This window comes from Sturnira hondurensis, unplaced genomic scaffold, assembly GCF_014824575.4.
Source record: "Sturnira hondurensis isolate 20B ecotype Veracruz unplaced genomic scaffold, ASM1482457v3 Scaffold0004136, whole genome shotgun sequence".
In the NCBI taxonomy this organism is placed as follows: Eukaryota; Metazoa; Chordata; class Mammalia; order Chiroptera; family Phyllostomidae; genus Sturnira; species Sturnira hondurensis.
The window spans coordinates 19,786,403-19,805,985 of record NW_028076767.1 but is presented as its reverse complement, the minus strand read 5'-3'; the positions used below and the strand labels follow the sequence as shown (position 1 = coordinate 19,805,985).

General features: G+C 42.1%; 1 protein-coding gene across 3 annotated transcripts in view; it reads right to left on the bottom strand.

Moving 5' to 3' along the window:
* Positions 1–19,583, bottom strand: part of RALY (RALY heterogeneous nuclear ribonucleoprotein) — a 91,156-nt gene that overhangs the window by 30,359 nt on the left and 41,214 nt on the right. For 2 of the 3 annotated variants that reach the window (XM_037043891.1, XM_037043890.1), the window contains exon 2: positions 16,210–16,287. The exons of the other annotated variant lie outside the window; for it this stretch is intronic. The gene's annotated coding sequence lies outside the window, so the exon portion shown is untranslated. The remainder of the gene's footprint in view (positions 1–16,209; positions 16,288–19,583) is intronic. 3 annotated transcript variants of the gene reach the window in all.

Here is a 19,583-nt window from a genome sequence, read left to right as displayed (position 1 = left end):
GTCCTTTCAGCACTGATAGTATACGGGACTTGGACTCATGGTAAGTCATATGGGTGAGGAACTCCTGAAGCCAGCTGTGTGTTCCACATATGGGAAACCCAACAGCCAAACTCCACGAGCAGCATCAGGCACTTCGGACTCTGCTGTCAGCAGCCTCTCAGCCTATTGGTTTACTTAATTCCTCCTGATGAAGTACCAAGAAGAAATCGTAGGTGAGCAGCAGAGCATTTTAATGAGTCCAGAGCCTAATGAATCTTTTCCTTCCTGTGTCAATTAGAATTTCAAAGCTAGGATCCCCAAGGACCAATTTATTGGGAACAGAGAGAAACCTTTTGTTCATCAGCTGCTGCCTGAGCTACCTGCTTGGCCCTGTATATCTGGTATGTAACAATCCTGCCGACTCAGATATTTCACCTGGTCAGACAGAGACTGGCATGGGAGGCTCCTTGCACAACATTTCTGGGGCCTGAACTTGGGGAAGAAAAGGAGGAATCCAGGACATTTGGAGGGGGTGGGGTGGTCAGAGAATCAGAGCAGCCCAGACTAATGCTACCTCCTGAAGATACTTGTCTTCAATGAGATATTCCATTCACCCAGCTAAGTATCAGGTATGACACCTATTTACCTAAGCTATTTTGAAATCTCACAACAACCCCAAAGTAAGTATCAACAGCACTATTTTGTGGACAGGGAAATGAAGGCTCTGAGAGGTAAAATAAGAATTAGCCTAAGGAACACAATTAGTAATTGGCAAGCAGGGACTGAATTCACATCTGTGTAATTCCAGAGACGGGGCTCTTATTATCAAACCATAGCAGCCTTTTCCAGGAGCTGATACAAGGCCAGAAGCTGTGGTCCTGAATAGCACAGATAGCCTATGGGTAGCCACAGCTATGTTGGACACTTGCCGCCAGCACACTGTTTTTCTTTTTTGCCCAAGCACAAGAAAGGGTGGCTAAGCACTGCTGGTGGTCCCATTCAATGGATTTTGTAATCCCCCTTATTCCCCAGAACATAATCTGAGCAGACACAACCTCCAAGCTCTACCTCAGAAATCTTTTGATTTATATGATTTGTAATTAGTTGCCAGTTTTTGATCTAATGGCTTCCAGGCACCTAGTTCTCTGTCTGGGTCCTTTCCAAGTCACTGAGGGCCAGCCCAGTTGCTGCTGCTTTGTCATCCAACTAGAAACATTTCCCCCCATAAACAGGTAAGCAAGTCAAGTTTCCAAGGGGTTCTGGAATAAAAATTTAGGGCTATGGTGAGGTCAAGAGGCTTATCCAAGTTTACGCAGCTAGAAAATAGCAACAACTGGGACACAGGTATACACTGAATCCTAACCTTGCATCTACCTATGTAACTCTTTATTTTGAGATAACTGTAGGCCCACATACAGTACTAAATACTTTAAGAAAAGGTTTTATTTATTTATATTTTTAGAGAAAAGAGAAAGACAGGGAGAGAAACATCAATCGGTTGCCTCTCATAGGTGCCCCTGACTGCGGACCAAGCCTGCAACCCAGGAATGTGCCTTGACCAGGAATTGAACCAGCAACCTTTCATTTTATGGGACAACACTCAATCAACTGAGTCACACCAGGCACAGGCACTTCTAAAAAACACTTGACACAGTGTCTAACATATAGAAACCCACCCAAGAAGTGTTAGCTATTAGATAATTAGGGGAAAGGCATTCAGGATGGGCCTTTAAGGAAGAGTGTCTCTATTCAGAATGCTTGAAGTATATACATGTAATACCTTAAATAATGTTTCCAATGACCTATTATGCAAGCATTAACATTCCATTTTACAGATGAGAAAATTGCTCTCAGGTCAAGAAACTTGTCCAAGATTATCTTGTCCTACTATGTGCCAAAAGTGGAATTCAAATCCTTTCTATATTGTTTTTCTGGAGATAAGAGTGGGGCTGGGGTTCAAAGACAATCCTGGATATAGACTGGAGGTTGGTGAGGAATATTGCAACATATTCTCTTTGCAAAGGGTAGTTCAAAAAACACTGGCCAGAATAAAACAGTAAATTCACATGACAAAGACCAGATAAAAAGCTAAAGTAAAGGTAGGTGGCAGAGGGCCACTGAATGCTAGCTTAGTTACATGTATCACAACCTGACGCCCTTTGGCTGGACACTGAAGACAGAGGTAGCCAGAAAATGAAGAGCAAGAGACCGGGAGGCAAAGAAAATCAAATTCTACTACTAATTAGATAAGTGGCCTAGGACAAGTCACTTGTCCTCTCAGGATTTCTAATGTCAGGGATTGAACTAAAAGACATCTGAGGACCTCTGTAGTTTTGACTTTCCAGAAACCACTCTATTAACAGGTTATATATGCAAATGTAAGTGTGGGAAATGCTAATGCTGTGATTAAAGCAAAGCAGCCTGAGAAAAAAAATATCAAAAAACAGAACAATGGTGCGACAAAAGCCCTGGGCACAGGGGAAGGGAAAGGGAGCTGAGAGAGGAAGAGGAGAATGAGAAATTACAGGGGATTAAAGTTAATCTTGGGTAAAAGTCAGAAGACATCAGGGAAGCAAAAAAAGAAGAGAGGCTGAAGCAGGACAGTACCAGTCCTGGCCTTGCTACTTACTAATTTGCTGTGTAGCCCTGGCTATTCATCAGCCTCATTTTCTCACTGGCCAAATGTACCTCAGGACCCTGTATATTCTGGCATCAGCTGTCCCCTCTCCAAGCTTATCTTGCTTCTTTCCCCTCAGGGTACTACTCCGGTCACATTGTCTTGCCTTCAGTTTCTGCCCCCCCCCCCCCCACCATGCTTGCCTGAGGGCCTCTTCACCTGCTCTTCTCTCAGCCGGAAATAATATTCCAGAAAGGAATATTAGAAAGGTCAGAAAGGTCAGTCCCTGGTAACTTTTTAACCCTTTATCCTCACTTATCTTTCTTCATAATACATAACTGATTTCATCATTTTCTGTCTCCTCCACTAAAACAATTTCCATGAAGGCAGTCTGTTTTGTTCACTACAGTAAGGCAGCTCAGCTCTATAAGTAGTATTAGGCATTTGTTGAATGAATGGATAGATGAACTACTGGTCCCTAAGGTATCTTCCAATTCTGGCATGCTATGATTGGGGGGCTTGTGGAACTGGTAAATCTCTCAGAAGTTCAAATCCAGGTAAGCATAGGTCTAACCTGCCCTTTTGGCTCCAATTTTTGGTATCTGATTTGCTTCAATGGATCTTCAAAAGTAATCTCCAAATATAACACTTACATCCTAACACACAGCTACACATGGGCACAAGCAGACAAATATGTATCACTTAATTCAAGAATCATCACACAATGTGTGAAACACAACATACAATGTTGCCTTAGCCTGGAATATTATGCCTAAGAGATTAGCCCTAACTTACTTTGATAACTTTAACCCTAACCATAACCCCGTTCCTGAAATCCTACACTGCTACTGTTTAATAGCTACAATGAACCGTTTACCCTGCTCTAAAACACACATGCAAGCTTCTGTGCCTTTGTCCTTAGTGATCTCTTTGCTTGGAAGCTACAGATTTCCTTTCATAATTACCAAATAAGTAACCCCATCTTTCACATTGCCAATGTTCCATCTTTCCAGTCAAACTCAAATATCACCTCTTCTGTGATTCCTTCCCTGATCTCTCAGCTAGGGCCACTTCTTCTCCATGTTCCCAAAGCAATCCACATTTCTATTATAGTGATCATCACTGTAGTGTACTTACTTTACCTGCCTATCTTCCCTGATCAACTATGGCTTTAAAGGCTGAACATATGTTTGCATTCTCCTTATTCCTAAGGATTTTATCCCTGGCGCCTGGCACCAGTGTTTATCAAACTGGAATGTTTTTCGATTGAGTAAGAATGCTTCCTAACCTTCATTGGCAGATTTAACCAGGTAGTTTAGTGCTTCCTTCATATTGTCCAACAGTTGTTTCCCTAATACTTCTACTCACTAGTATGAATTCCTATGGAACCAACCACCTGAGAAAGAGGAGGTGGGAGAAGAGCCTGGAAAGAATGTGGAAAAACAGTCTTAAACAGTCTTCACAGAGCCTTGAATGCCACGCTAAGGAGATTGGATATATTCTAGAAGTTGTTGTTTTTTTTTTTTTTTAAAGATAGAGGGGAAGAGAGGGAGAGAGGGAAAGAAACATCAGTGCGTGGTTACCTCTCCTGTGACCCCTACTGGGGACCTGGCCCACAACCCAGGCATGTGCCCTGACTGGGAATCAAACTGGCAACCCTTTGTTTCACAGGCCAGCACTCAATCCGCTGAGCCATACCAGCCAGGGCTATTCTAGAAGTTTTAAGAGCAGGGAAGCAATAGGAGTAAGATCTTAAAACCTACAGAGAGAGGAACAAGGCCCTTATATTTCGGTGACAAAGACTAGAAGTGGAAAGATGAATTAATTAGTTGACAATTAAAATTGAGTGAGAGATAAGATCTGACCTTGGGTAATAGGGGAAGAAATGAGAGATGAACAAAATGTGTTTACAGATAAAAACTACATAATGAAAAAGCAGTTACCGCCCAAACAGTGTGACTCAGCTGGTTGGGTGTTGTCCTGCAAACGTAAAGGTCATTGGTTCAATTCCTGGTCAGGGCACATGCCTGGGTTGCAGGTTCAGTTCCCAGTTGGGGCATGTACGGAAGGAAGGTAGCTAATTGATGTTTCTCTCTCACATCAATGTTTCTCTCCTATCTTTCTCCGTCTCTTCCCTCCTCTCTAAAAATAAAAATTTAAATTAAAATAAAAAAAGAAAAAGCTGTTACCTACCTTACCTGAACAGAACTCTGCACTCAAAACAGACTTCCGCCACACATTACTCTATAACCTCCTTGCATCCAAGATGACCCTTGGGGATAACCAGTGGCAGGGAAAAAGCATCCCTGACCAGGAAAGAAGCAAGTCTAGGATTAACAAAAGCCAAGCTTCAGTCCAGCAAGCAGAGCTGCAGGACAGCTCAAAATCTCGTTGGGTCTGTACAACTGAGTATGAAAGTACTTTCCTGGGCTTGGTCAGCTCTAGCTCATGTTAACATGAGGCTCTGATCATTTTCAGTAGTGGTATGTTAAAGAAAATTATCCAAAACTTAGAAGTAAGCAAAAAATAATGTGTAACTTTTAAAAGTCACATTAGAACATTTTTAATAGGCCTCTGAGAGTCATCTGATTCTTCTTGAGTACTTAAGTTTGTCTGACTTAACTGTTCACAAGTGGTTAAAAGCCCACCCTGGGGGGCTTTACAGTGGCTAAAAACTCTGTAAAGTTAGAGGTTAATTTGTAGAAAACTGAGAAGGTGAACTTTTTTTAAGCGGAGAGGATAACGCCAAAGGTTACATTTTCATTAGGACATTAATCAATTTTGGGTCTAATTTAGCAATCTAATTTCAGCAATCCTTTTCCCACTAACAACACAAATCTAGTTTCTCAGCTATTTTCTTTCTGCTAGTTTCCACATTAATCAGTTTTAAAAACCTTGAAACATGCTCACCATACATATAAGAATTATGCCCTGACACAGTATGCACATCCATAGGCCTGCCTACTTCACAGGAACCAGGAGGCAAGAAAAGCTGACATCCAGGCATAGGATGTTGAACAGGTGGTCACTTACGAAATGACATAATGACATAATGCTTGGTGTAGTAGACAGGGCACCAAACTGAGAGTCAGGAGATCTACCACTAATTCACTGTTCAACCTTAGGCATATTATTTACTGCCCTTGCTGGGTCCCAGTTTCACAATTACAAATTGGGAAAATCAGTCTAGGTCAGTTGGTCAGGGTCCTGGAAACCCTGTGAGTTTAGGGCAGGTGCCTCAGGGGCTATCTTTGGTGAGGGAAAGGGGGAGGCTGAACTGTTGGGCTCTGCCCGCCCCCCGCCCCCCACACACACTTCAAACCAAGTAGCTCTGTTGTAGATGCTGAATTATGTTTTAAATAAAGGGTTCCTCTATAAACTTAATGACATTCGTTAAGGTCCCTTCCCACTCTGAAATACTAAAATTCCATCATGTAAGGTAAAATGATCCTGAAAAAAATGCAGAGCCAAAAATATCTCCTCACACTCTATGCCTAAAAATACATTAGAAGAGGGTCTCATTAAGAAGGCCGTAGCAGTCGTATAGGAATGGGTGAAGAAGGAAGAGGACAGGTGGGCAGAGGAGAGCTCGGAAAAGGGCAGAGACTGAGGCTGGGTAGACCCATGCCAAGTATAGAAGCCTCTCGGAGAGGGTTTAGGCTCAGTGGCCTTATCAAAACTAAGGATTTGGACTCTCAGCCCCTGGCTCTATCACATAAAGGAAGGTGCTTTCAGTTTCCTCACAGTAACATCTCTGCAAGTACCTTGTAAACTGAAAAGTGAGTACAGATTTGAGGACCTATTTGAACAATCTTATTCCTAAATCTTTTATGTATCTCTCCTCCCCTGCCAGGTAGCTGAAGGATGCTCACCAACCTTGAAATGCACAGACCCTCACTCTTTCCTTCCTTGTACGTCAGAGGTGAACACAAGCAGGGTCTTATTTCTCTTACTCAACTTTGAAAACAACAAGTACTCTTTTCACTAGGGACTCAGTAGCTTCTCCCTTAGTGCTTGAATCTCTAGGCCATATACATAAAACTGAGTCCTGGGGAATGGTTTAAGGCAGGGTAGAGCAGAAACTCATGAGAAAAATGTACCAAAGGCATAAAAGAAATTCCCATTTATACTAAAACCACTGAATGCCCCTTCCTGGCACTAACACTCCACCCTCCTGGAAGACCTGAGGCCAGAGAGGCAGTTTGGTACTCAGGAAAGAGCTTACTGTACTAAGTACATGGGGACTAGGGAGTCAGAAGGACCTGAATTCAAACCTTAGGTCTTTCAATACTAAACAAATGGTTCTGGCAGGTGTGGTTCAGTGGATTGGGCACCAGCCTATGAACTGAATGGTTGCTGATTCAATTCACCATCAGAGCACATGCCTGGTTACAGGCTGGGCCCCCAGTCCAGGGGCGTGCGAGAGGCAACTGATCAACGTTTCTCTCGCACATCAAAGTTTCTCTTCCCCCTTCTCCCTTCCTTTCCCTCTCTAAAAATAAATAAACAAGTAAGTAAATAAATAAATAACCTTAAAAAAAATCCTAGATTTATGACCTCAGGCAAATTCATTTATTTCAGTGAGCCTCAGCTTTTCCTCGGAAGTTATTAAATAAGCTTAATGAGTTATAAAAATTAAGAGAGATAATTGATTTAAAGTATCTATCATGATACCCGACACATAGTAGGTACGCATTCAATAAATGTTACTTCCATCAAGAACAAAGGGCAAATAGCAAAAGACTACTGAATGTGACTCACATGACAGGTAGGGAGAATGTGGGGACAAACCCCAGGCGGTAGCAGATCAGAGCTACGAGAGGCTCAGAATGGGAATGGGCTGATTTGGAGAGTCTGTTGTGCTATTCTAAGAGCATCTGGATCCTGTTCCAGCCAAAGCAAATCAAACAGGAGTGCCTATGGAGCGCTTGTTTCTAAAACAAGTACGGTCTGTGTTATTGACACACGCCACAGGGGAATTGAGAAGGCTGTTGGCAGAGATGTTAAGAAAGCTGACATGCTTTCAGTTCCAATCTTTTCTAGTACATTCATATGGGTACAAGTGACCTTGGCCTTAGAGGAGAAGAAAATCTTCAACTTAGACACAAAAAAATCTAGGTTCTGGTGTGAACTCAACCTTGAGTGGGTATCTTCACCTCTCTGGCCTGGTTTTTTTTTCCCCTTCCTCCAAATAATAATTCTCTATGTGCCTCCTCTATTATCACTATCCTAATTTTCAGATAATGATACTATAGCACAGAGAGATTAAGTTAGTACTGGCAGGAATTTAAATTCAAGGTCTGCTGTCAAAGCCTGTATAGTCTTTCCACTCTGCTGCATTATCTCTCAGTGTCAAATAAGGGGACTGAACCAGGTGGACCAAGGCATTCCTCAATCTAAAAATTTATGATTCTCAGTGGCCTGAAATTGTGCTTTCAAGAGCATTCTAAATACTTTAGGGCTAGGTGAAGCCTGGCTGGTTAAGAAGCCTTCTCATATAAATGATACCCTCAACACCAAGAGCAAAGGCTGGGATACAAACACAGCTTGAGAGCCAGGAAAGAACAGACAATGAAATTTTAGAAAGCCCTGAAGAGTCCCTTGGAGAATATATCACCTGACTTATTCGTTTTATAGATAGAGATATGGAGGCTGGAGAAAGAATAACTTGACTGGGAACACACAGGAAGTAGGTAATGGAGCACAACTGGGCCTCATGATATCTCCCACATCTGCTATCTACACAGTCTCCAAACTTCTAGGCTCTTCTGATTTTCTCTTTGATATTTCTCTTCCAAATGCTGGGTGACAGGCAAGTCACTGCTCCTGCAGTAGACTCCCAAACACCTCCAACACTTTCTTTGTAGATAACGGCTCTTTCTTTGTAACTGCCCCTGGTGCAGCATCAGCAGGGCCGAGGCTAAGTCTTCTCCTTTGTCCCCCTCCTATTTTGTTTTTCCTTTTGACTCTTTGATGCCTTGAACCACGAACCTATGTGCCTTTGAAGGCACAGAACTGGAAGGGACATCAGCAATTACAGAACAACTTTCTACCTCATTACCTCTTTTTAGAGCTGAGGAAACTGTGGCCCAGAGATATTAAACACTTTCCCAAAGTTGAGTTAGAACAGGGTTAAGAGCCTGAGTCACAATACTCACCTTCTACTACGACCTGACAATGAACATATGGTACCAGAACTTACTTACTTCAATTACCAGTGGTTGAACACCAACCCAAGCAAGGCATTTTTTCATCATCTCCCATTAGCATAACCACATAGGCACAATAACCACAATAACCATATAAGCTAAGGATTCAAACCTTTAGCTTTAAAGCCTCCTCTCTCCCTCTAGTGTCATATGGCCTAAAAGTTTTAAGACTATATACAATAGTGGGAAGGACAGTTAATTAATCTTCTCAAAGATCAGTTAAACTAAAAGTAACTTTTATCTCTTTACCTAGGCACTTACTACATTAACTCTTGTTTGATTATGCTAATTGGGGAAACGGAGAGGAGAATGAGGGTAGGGGAAGAGAGCGAAGATTTAGATAATACAAAATGACAGATAATTCAAAAGAAGCAATTTCTGCTTTTGTGTTAACATGGTATTCTATAGGATAATTCTGTTTTGCTTTTCTGAATTTGCCCCATCAGAGAATCAGAAGTCCACTTTACTCATATCCTACTCTTCTCAGGTTCTAGCACCACAGCTGCTGATGGACCTTTCCTTCCTGATCTATGATTTCCCAGTTTCCTAGCTTGGATTTTTTTTTTTTTTTTGTCTCTTGGCCTTAATTTTAGGCTCGGGACCCTGCTTCTCTGCCACAGCCAACATCCTCAGACTGCCCTCTGACTAATCTGACATACAGGATCTGTTAGGCCCTCTTCTGTCTGGCCTGCTGCTCCACCAGCACAGAGAGATCCTCTTTAGTTTCCATGAAACTGGGGCAGGAAGGAAGATACAGGGCCCAAGGGAGCCCAGAGCCCTTTGCATATTATTCCTTCCCCACAAGTGAGCTAGGCCTTATTTTTTTCTACGACAGAAACCCTCAAGAAAGCCAGCCGCTTCTGAAACCAAAGTAATAAAATGTGGGCAAAATTCCTGGGTGGGGATAGCTGCTTCTTATACGAGTTCCTCTGTCAGTCTCCCTCAGATTTTTCTCAACAGAATTCTCCTGAGGCCATCAAATGACTACACTAGCAGACAACGAACCTGCCTTACTAAGCTACAAGATCCCCTTTGGGCAGACATTCATCCCCACACCTTGAAGGATGGTGAGGCACTGCTATTACTCCTACACCATTTCAGACTCTGTACAAGTCCCTATCACGATAGTGGCTGACATTAATAGTCCCTTACATTTGTACAGTAACTACCAGTTTTGTATAGCATTTATTAGTCTACCAGTAGACTGGGTAGAAACTGTTCCTTGTTTATAGATAAGGAAACTAAAGGCAAGGAAACTAAAGGCCACAAATAAGTACCTAGTAAGCTTAGGCAATGATCAGAGTTCTTGACACCTCAACATTCCCTATAAGATCTGCATTTAAGCCTTGTTTATTTTTCTTTCAAATATTCCAAGTGGCCTTTGTTTCACAAAATTATTTTCAATACTACTTTTACTATATGATACTATTTAAATTTTTTAAAAAACTGGCAAATTCACAAAATGTGTACTTTAAAAATTCATTTCTTCTACTTTGAGGCTGTATACATCAGATAGCATTACTTCCCAAGAATTCATTGGTGAATTCTTAATGCTCTGACATTAACCTGAACTTGGACTTTTTCACAAGAGGTCAGGTATACACACACCAAAGAAGCTTCTGAGTCATGTTGTCTAGCCAGGCAGAGGCTTAGATTTCTATGATATTGTATGGTTTTCGCCAGCCCTTTACTAAATCAATTAGCCAGTCTCTGAAAACTGCAGCCTACAATTTTAGTATATGTGCTGCCAATGTGAGCACAAAAACCACTAAACCTTATTTCTTTAGTGGAATCAAATCTCTGCTTTGTAGCTCAGTCATTAAGAGGCAACAGAGGTATTCTGCAAGGCCTCCAAAGCCATCTTAAAACCTCTGAAGTCTGTGAGGTGGGCAGCTGTCTCCTCCAGCTCTTTATCAGGCAAAATCTCCTCAGAAGCCTGAGAGGCTCTGGCTTTTCATGTGTCACCTGACATCTTGCTGCACTGCCTCCATCTCTTACTCAAAGCTCAGGCCTGTCCGGTGCTGCCAGGCAGTCAGGATCCGGGCTGCCCAGCAGTATGGGTCTAGCCCTAGCATGCCTCCCCATTTGTTGGGAGGGCGTAACTATAGACCACTTGTCTCCTTCAGTGTCGCTGAGTTAGGTCCTCTCTGCAGCTCTCGATACTTCTCCAGAGACCACTACATCAGGAGCAAACTGCCAATCAAACCTAAAGAAGAGTTTCATTTGGGTTGCTCAGTGCCTTCAAAAAATAAATTAAGTCTTAAGCAACTAGAAAAAGGAGAAGCAAACTAAACCCAAAGCAAGTTGAAGTGAGGAAATAATAAAGATTAAAGTAAGAAATCAATGTAATAGAAAAAAATGTTGGTTCTATGAAAAAAAAAGAGAAAAAGAGAGAAGGTATAAATTGTGAATATCAGGAATGAAAAGGGGATATGACTAATGACCTTAGAAGAAGTTAAAAGGATTATAAGGAAATACTGGAAACAGCTTTAAGCCAAGAAATTAGACAATGTAGACGAAATGGACAAATTCCTACAAAGACACAAATTATCAAAAGTAACTCAAAATGAAACAGAAAATCTAAGTACACCTAAAACAAGTGAAAAAGTTACTGAATTAGTAATTAAGAGAAAGCTACTGACCAATATCCCTTATGAATAGATAAAAATCGGCAACAAAATATTAGCAAACTAAATCCATCACCACATAAAAATAAAAAGGACTATACACTATGACTAAGACGGATTTATTCTAGGAATACAAGCTTGGTTTATTATCTAAAAGTCAATGTATTGCCATGTTAGTAGAATAAAAGGACAAAAACCACACAATCAACAAAATCCAACATTCATCCATAATAAAACCTCTCAATAAACTGGGAGGAAAGGGAACTTAGTCTGATACACGTCATCTACCAAATGCTGTAGGCTATCACCATACTTAATGGGAGAAGACGAAGTATTTTTCTCTAAAATTGGGAACAAGGTCAGAGTGTCTCTTTTCAATTATATTCCACATTGTACTGGAGGTCCTAGCTGGTGCAATCAGGCAGAGGGATTTTTTTATAGGTTTATTTACTTATTTTTAGAAAGAGAGAAGGGAGGGGAGAAAAAGAGGGAGAGAACTCCAATCAGTTGCCTCTCATACACGCCTGACTGGGAATCAAACCAGAGACCTTCCACTTTGTGGGATGATACCCAACCAACTAAACCACACCAGTCTGGGTGGGAATTTTTACTTTTTAATGAACATCAGATTATAACATTCTTCTATAAAAACTCTGCAGTGGCTTCCTATTTCACTCAAAATAAAGCCCTACTTGATCTGGATCCATGTCTACCCTTGTGATCTCTTCATACTCCACTGTTACCCTTCATCCCTAGTCACACTGACCCCCTTTTGTTCCTGCAACACAGTAAGTACACTCCTGTTTCAGGGCCTCTGAACTTTGCTTAACTCTATGCCTGGAATGTTATTTCCCAAGACAAACAGTATACATAGCTCACTACTCTATTTCTGCACAGATTTTATTTTCTCACAGAGGCCTTCTTTCAGCACAGTCCCTCCCTATTCCCTTATCCTGTTTTATTTCTCTTCATAGTATTCATTTATCTGTTTTCCTTAACTAGAATGCAAACCACAGGAGAGCCATTTTCTGCTACATTTCAAACACATAAAACTGTGCCTGACACATGGAGAGCACTCCATACTCACTGAATGTCTTCAAAAGAAAATTTTAGCCCTGAACAGTGGCTCAGTTGGCTGGACATCATTCCGCAAAGCTAAGGGTTATTGGTGTGATTCCCATTAAGAGCACATGCATGGGTTGTGGGTTTGGTCCCCAGGTGGGGTGCGTATGTGGGGCATATATGACCAAGAGGCAACCAATCATGTCTCTCTTGCATCATTGTTTTCTCTCTTTCTCCCTCCCCTCCCCTCTCTAAAATTAAAATTTAAAATCTTTAAATTATTATGTAGGAGAATGAATAAAAGGGAGTGAAGGGAAAGGACCACTAGCATAAGAAGCTTAAAAGGACCAGGATTTTAGGTCACAGGGAAAGAGCCAACATAGGACAGCAGAAAAACTTGGTTCTCTGGAGCTAGATTCTTCTGGGTTCTAAGCTTAGCTCTTCCAATCACTGACTACTGTGTCTCTCTCTAAGTTTCAGTAATTTATAAAATGAAAACATCACCACCTAACTCCTAAGGTGCTATGAAAAGAAAATCAATTTATATATATAGCATTCACTAGCAAATAATGTAGATACTGTACTTAACATTTTCTGACCTTCAAGAGGAACCTAAAACTGGTACCAGCTGGTACAGCTCAGTGGATTGAGCACAGGCCTGTGAACCAAAGGGTCGCCAGTTTGATTCTCAGTCAGGGCACATGCTTTGGGTTGTGGGCCAGGTCCCCAAATGGGGGTGTATGAGAGGAAACCACATACTGATGTTTCTCTCCTTCTCTTTCTCCTTCCCTCCCCTCCTCTCTAAAAATAAATAAATAAATAAAATCTTTTTAAAAAAGAGGAGGAACCTGAAACTATCTTTAAAATTATCTAACCTCAGTGCTGGTGAGTGTGGTTCAGCTGGTTGCAGTATCATCCCATAACAGACGGGTTGTGGGTTCAATTTCCAGTCTGGGCCTATACCTAGGCAGTGCAAATTCCAGTCTGGGCTCACACAGGAGGCAACCAGTTGCTGCCTCTCTCACATTGATGCATTTCTCTCTCCCTTCCTTTCTTTCTTAAAAAAACATTTATTGGATTCCACCTTAATGAAGCACAGGCATATCTGTACGGCCACTGCCCCGAAGTTAAATGGCCTCCATACGCATTTTAACTTCTCTTTCTCATCATTCCTCTCTCACTCCCTGTCCCTCTCGCCTCTAGCTGCTGTTAATATGGCAGCTCCTCCCTGCTTTTTTATACTCTGCCTTTAATTTTATGGGGGTTTTGAAACCAGATTGCTAAAATTGTTACAATAACATGTAACAGTAAAAATAAATGAGTGCTGTGCAAGGACTTAAGGATGAAAATTACTTGCTTCTTTCTTGCTTTTTAGTTGGATTCTAAAAAACTGAGGATTGAGGATGTTAGGTAAATAAGTTACTACATGGATAGCAGTATTTTATATCCTTTTTCTTTTACACGGCATCATTCACATTTTAAAATAGTCACTGGTGAAACTTCTTCACAGGGCAGCTATTACAAGAACAGTAAGATCCAAACTTGGCATGCAGGATGTGGAAAAGCCAGAAGCTATAAAACTTTAACCAAACAAAAAGAGATGGCAAGCAAGAGTCTGGAGATGCAGAGTAGGAGGAAAGGCTGGCCAACCGAGAGCACCAGGTAGAGGACAGACACCTCTGTGCACCCTCAGGCAGAGAAAGAGAAGCAGAATGCCCACTATTATAACGAGTGAAGAGAGTGGCTTATGGCACTGGCCAAGGGTGAAGGAGAAATGGTGGGAAAGCAGGGCCTCTGGTAAGATATAAGGCTATATGCACAAATGCCTTTTTTACTAGCAATTGGGGGGAGGAGAGTAGGTGGGCAGGGAACCTAGGGCCAAAATAGGAATAGCCTTCCTCTTCTCAAATGACAGTAGGGAACAAGGCAACATCTCAGAATTAGTCAGTGAGTATAAACACATGCTGGGGATGAGCTCTTAAAACTGCTTTAATATCTGTGTCAGCAGTGGCCTTGGAGCCAGGCTGTGTGAGTGCATTTAAACCTGTACTCTGCAGCCAACATGATGCAAATCATGGCTGCCAATGCTGCCTGGCTTTGTCTCTGTGCCCTAGAATCCCTTTCCTTGTGAAAAGACTGAGCTTTGGGAAGGGCCAGCAGAAGGAGGAGTAAACGGGCATTGGACAAGATTTACAGTGCAGACTTCCAAAGGAAAATCCTCCCTTTTATTATTGGGGAATGGAATTACAAACAGGTCAGGGGCTGAGATGTCAGGGATACTTATAATGCTTTCTTCTCACTCTCCTTTCAGTCATGCTGCTTTTCAATTCACAAAGCTTTCCAACTTACTTGCATTTTCATTTGATTCTCTACAATATCCTGCATGGTCGGTGTACACATGATAGACATGTGGGGTGTGGGGAAGCACTCCAATTTTACAAATAGGAAAAATGAAGATTGTTCAAGGGCAGACGTCAAGAGAAAAGATAAAAACCCATGATTCCCAACTCCAACCCAGCTCCTCAGGTTCCTATCTGTGCTGGCCCCAGTGTTTATAGGACCCAATGTGTTACAGGTGTTTTCTTCTGTATTTACCTTGGGCCTCTGCCTGCTTAAAGGGTTCTTCCTATCTTTTAATTTCTTGGCCCCTTACTAGAAATGCCATTGCTCAGAAGGAACCCCCCTCAAATAACTGGACCTCCTTTCTGAATCCCTGAGGGGGTCTGTCTTCTTGAACTTTGCAAGAAAAATCAGGTAGCCTGATAACTTAGGGAGAACAGTGGTATTTACAGTTAGACTGACCTAGGTTCTAACATCAGCTTTGCCCAGGTGTGAACCCTAGGCAAATTATTTCAGCTTCCTGAGCCTCAATCCTCTCACCTATAAAATGGGGTTTTGTCTAGACAAATAAGATCCATGACACAATCAGTTCTTTTCTTTTTTAAGATTTTACTTATTTATTTTTAGAGAGAAGGGAACAGAGGGAGGAAGACAGGGAAAGACACATCAACGCAAGTCAGAGCAACATTGATCAACTGCCTCTCACACACACCCCATCCCGGAACCAAACAGCAACCCAGGAATGTGCCCTGACTGGGAATTGAACCAGGAACCTCTTGCTTTGTGATATGACACTCAACCAACTGAGCCACACAAGTCAGAAAACAATTGGTTCTTAATGTGCTGACTGACTTCCCTTCCTGTTTCACCATCTGCTGTCTTCCCTCTAAGCTCCCCTGACTTCCCCTTCACACAGCTCCACTCGATCACTCCACCTTTACTACTGTGTTCATGATCACATTTTGCAGGACTGACAAAACTACAAAATTTTCTAATGCTGACCTATGGGTTTAGTAGGACACAGTCAAGATGGAAATTAGGAAAGTTTCTAAGGGCTATAAGGTCATGTTAAGAGGGCTTGTGGGAGCTGCCAGGCTCCCCCCTCCCCTCCCAGCACAAAGCAGCTGACAGAAGCCTATATGGGTTGAGCCTGCTTCGCCTTATTCATTGAAAATCACCCCAAACCATCCCGTGACAGCTCCAATAAAGCCAGTTCAGTTTTCCTCCCAATATAGGAGGCTGCCTATGCCAATCTCGTAGACATAGAACAAAAGAGTAATCACCTGCAAGTTATCTATAGTAAGGGTAAAAATAAAGCCCCAAACTAGTTACTCTCTGTCTTGGCCCAAGCTTGACCAGAGTTTGCCTCACTCACCGAGGTTGAGCTCAGTCAGCAATTTCTTCTTTAGGGTTCCCGGGTCAGCCACCAGCTGCCTCTAGGAATAGGTATCACCTATAACAGAGAAGGAAGTCAGTCAGGGTCCTGTTCACAACTTAGGTAGGTGCAGGCACTCAAAGTCCCTGCCCTCACATGTATGCATCTTAGCAAAAGATAGGTTAATAATTAAATATATAATTTCAGGTCATGCTAAGTGCTATAAAATAAAGCAAAGAAAGAAAAATGGAAAGGACTAAGAATGAGGTCTATTTTAGATAAACTGGTCAGGGAAGGCTTCTCCAACAGGTGACCAGTGGACAGAGACCTGAGTGAAGTATAGGAGTAAGATCTGCAGAGACCTAAGCCAAGAGTCTTAGAGAGAGGGAATTACATGTGCAAAGCCCGTAAGGCAAGAGGCAAAAATAGACTAGTTATGCTTAAGGAGAAAGATCAATATAGCTAGAATGTAGTGATGGGAAAAAGAGATACTAAATCTATGTGGAGAAATTACTCATTCTCCTTATTTTAATATGAGAACACCAAGGCTCAGAGGTTAGGGGACTTGCCCTACACTAAAGTACATCAGTGAAAGAACTGCTCTTCAGCATAGCGCTTACTCTACCTCAGGGGTGTCAAACTCATTTTCACCAGGGGCCACATCAGCCTTGCAGTTGCCTTCAAAGGGCCAAATGTAATTTCAACTCCTTAACAGTTGAGGAGTAGTTACATTTATACAGTCCTAAAATTATTTTGGCCCTTTGAAGGCAACCATGAGGCTGATGTGGCCCCTGGTGAAAATGAGTTTGACACCCCTGCTCTATCTCACTCTTGGGCCAGGTTGCTCCAGGCTTAGACAACCTGGAATCTAGCTGGGACAAACTTTTAAGTACTCTAAGATTAGTTTCAGGTTACTCTGATCATCCTCTTTTATGCTGGGTGAGGGTGTTGAAGAACACAGAAATCCTATATATTACCTGGAATGTGGAGTAGACATAACTTTGGGGCATACTCCAGGAGCAGAGGAGAATAGGAGCATACTCCAGGCAGTTGTAAACCTTGTGTTTGTATTAGCGCATTTAATCTTTACAACAAGTTTGTAATGTTGGTGTGTTGTTACATTCCCCATTTTACTAATGGGAAAACTAAGGCACCAGGAAGTTAAATAAATGTGCCCAAGTCACAAAGACAATAGATGGTAGAGTTGGGACATGAACCCAAAGTCCAATCTCCAGGGCTTGCCCTTCTAACCACACACTATGCCAATTCTCAAAAATAGCAGAAGTCAAAGAAACACGTTCTCCAATTCTAACTGACATAGCTCAAAGACCCCATTTACAGCCAAGCCTGAGATCTTCTCCATTTACTTACAGTGCAGGCTTTTTACTGAGTATTATTTGATTGGCTCCTGAGTCCTTCAGCCAGGTGATTCCAGAGGCTTCTCTAATTCTCTAGCTACTATAATCATGAAGCTATGACGATAACCACAACAACAGCCATTTCATAGCCACTAACATTTAATGTACACTTTGAAATTAGACTAGATACCAGTCTAAACACCTTACATGCACTATCTTATTTCCATGAGGGAAAGGAGTTCAAAGACACAGGTGGAGGGATCTGTGGGGGGGCTCCAGGCCTGAAACAAAGCAGCAGACACATCAAACTGAAGGACTGTAGGTCTGGATCAAAGAACAAAGGCAGCCCTGGCTGGTGTAGCTCAATGGATTGAGCACGGGCCTGTGAAGCAAAGTATTGCCGGTTTGGTTCCCGGTCAGGGCACATGCCTGGGTTGCAGTCCCGGTCCCTGGTAGGGGACACATGACAGACAACCACACACTGATGTTTCTCTCCCACTATTTCTCCTTCCCATCCCCTCTTTCTAAAAATAAATAAAGCATATTTTTAAAAAAGAACAAAGGCAGAAACCTTAGGCAGGTGGTAAAGGGCATGGAATACCAGCACCTCCAATTCAACACGTCAATAAATTGAACTCATCTCCTATTTCCAGCCTCCATGGTTCAGCAAATGATAAAACTATTCTCCCAAGTATTTAGACTCCAAATGTATGCTCTCTGACCCCTCCTTCCCTCATTTCCAATTCCTAAAATTGCAAAGTCCTTGTGTTCTGGGTTTTTATGTTTTGTTTTTTGCTCTATGAGCTCTGTATCCACCCTGTTCTTCATTATTCCCTACTGTGTCAACTTCCTCTTGGTTCAGGATCTCATTATCTCTTGCCTGCATAGCTGGAATATTTTTTAAAATGTACTGACATTACAAAGACTATTACAGTAGCCTCTTCCCTGGTTTCTCTTCCACCAGTCTCCCTCGCCCCTGCTGCCCCAACACATTGGGCCCAACACTGCCAGATTAATGCTTCTAATGACACTCCCCTGCTGAAAAAAAAAAAAAAAATGTCATGGCTCCCAATCACCTCAGCCTCACTCCCTAGGTGTGCCATGATGTAACCATCACCTGCCTTATGTCTGCCATGGGCTTTCCAGATCCCATACTTTTGTCCATGCTACTGTCTCACCTGGAATGCTTGTCTTCAGGAATACTGTATGTACTTTGTACATATTCAAATCCTTAATCTTCAAAGCCTAGCAAATCAATGAAGTTATCCTAAGACCTTTTTCTCATGGCTCTTTGTCAGTCTCCCGGTTCCTTCTTGCTTGGAAAGATTCATAGTGCTGCCCTGGGTGGGTGTGGCTCAGTTGGTTGGAGTGTCCTCCCATTAACCAAAAGGTCTTGTGTTTGATTCCTGGTCAGGGCACACACTAAGTTGCTGAGTTGGTTTCCAGTCAGGGTGCAAGCAAGAGGCAATTGATTGATGTTTTTTTCTCCCTTCCCCTCTCTCTAAAATCAATAAACATGGCCTCAGGTGAGAATTTAAAAAATAAAAGATAAAAAATAAAAATAAAAACCAAAAGATTCATACTGCTTCCAGAGAATGGAGACACAGTCAATTAGGAATTCTGTTCTCATTCCTGTTACTTTTTTTTTTTTAAGAGAGTGGAGAAAGGAAGGAGAAAGAGAAAGAGAAACATCAATGTGAGAAACATGGACTGGCTGCCTCTCCTACATGCCCTAGCCAGGGACCAAACCTGCAACCTAGGCATGTGCCCTGACCAGGAATCAAACCAGCAACTTTTCACTTTGCAGGATGATGCCCAACCAACTGAGCCACACAGGTCAGGGCTCATTCCTGTTACTGTTATCTTATAGTGGAGTTATCTCCTAACAAGAGAGCTGGGCTCTAATCTGAGCCTCAGATTCCTCAACTACAAAATGGGGATATAATTCACAACTGGCCTGTAACAGAGAGAATTTGGGACAATCAATGTGATAATAAGAAGAGTTAAGATGGAAGA